The 1,189-nt window shown below is 49.7% G+C and overlaps 1 long non-coding RNA gene across 1 annotated transcript in view; it reads left to right on the top strand.

Moving 5' to 3' along the window:
- Positions 1-1,189, top strand: part of LOC127748942 (uncharacterized) — a 4,013-nt gene that overhangs the window by 2,194 nt on the left and 630 nt on the right. Inside the window, exon 2 of the long non-coding RNA XR_008010864.1 lies at positions 158-296. This is a non-coding gene — a long non-coding RNA (uncharacterized LOC127748942). The remainder of the gene's footprint in view (positions 1-157; positions 297-1,189) is intronic.

The following is a 1,189-nucleotide window of genomic DNA, read 5'->3' as shown; positions in this document are numbered from 1 at the left end:
CCAACATGTACACGACACGCAACAACTGCAAACCTGCTGCTCTACCACGAGTAGCCTCCTATACCCTAGAGGTGGAGGCGGCCACTACACTACTTTGTTTAATCAAATGTCATTATTTTCCGAAACGCAGCGTCATCGATCCGCACAACGACGGCAGGTGGCAGGGGCCGGACTCTCGCAGAGAAGAGGCACTGGACATGGCCGTAGGGAATCAGAACGCCGCCTCTGTTCAACCAAGCGAAGCATAGTCATTCGACACACCACCGGAAGTGGCGCTTGAGCTCAAAGGGAAAAAGGTAATATCAGATTGAAAAAGAGCGCAATGTCACATTGGTGCCTAGAGATACCACCAAGCGCCTTTCAGAATTTAAGGTGGGAGAAATATAAGGGGAGAGGAGGGGGAGGTCCAGTGTAAAGAGAACAAAACAGCTCCATTCGGTCATTGGGAGAGGTCCGACCATATACTCTAAAATGTCTAAGGACAATTATCGTAGCTAGCACCGTACAATTGCGTTCATAATTAAGATCAGATACCAATATTATTGTAACAAAACTAGTTTGTTAATTTGTATTGTTAGTTCGGTGCTAGTGTACCCATTCATCCGGTGTCTTATGGCTTATTAAGATCCATTGCAGGTATTTTTAGACAATGATTTTACAGCACTGCTTCTCAAATCCCATAACTGGGAAAACCATAAGGCAGTTTGCAGTTTTTCGGAGTCACTCTGCCTCTGGCCAGTGCCGCCGCGCAGGATGCAAGCTACCACCGACGTCGTGGTGGTCGGCGGCCTCAGTCTCGGGCCGATAACGGTAACATGTTCGGGCGGCGGGTCATTTACACGCAAACAGCAGTAAACGGACTCAAGCAGGGCCCGCGGCGGACGAAGGGAACGGACGGAAGGGTGTCCTTCGAGCGGTTGGACACGTCCTCGAGCCTGGTGGTTTTGAGATGCCGAAGCGATTCTCAGTCTGTCAGGCGTGTCCGTACCACACTCCATACATGAACCGCGCCGCGATATCTGTCGCAGTTTTGAGCTCATTATTACGTCTGTAGTGAACATCGCTGTACACTGACAATTGACGACGATAAATTGTCCCGTTGCATAAGGAAAACTCCCGCGATAAGGTAATCAAGGAAAGGGGAAAAGAGCAGAGTAAAACGCACAGAGAAAGACAGAAGGGGGGGGGG

The sequence above is a fragment of the Frankliniella occidentalis genome, unplaced genomic scaffold (assembly GCF_000697945.3).
Source record: "Frankliniella occidentalis isolate FOCC.00 unplaced genomic scaffold, Focc_3.1 Scaffold21, whole genome shotgun sequence".
In the NCBI taxonomy this organism is placed as follows: Eukaryota; Metazoa; Arthropoda; class Insecta; order Thysanoptera; family Thripidae; genus Frankliniella; species Frankliniella occidentalis.
The sequence above is the reverse complement of the archived record's forward strand: the minus strand, read 5'-3'. Positions and strand labels throughout refer to the sequence as shown.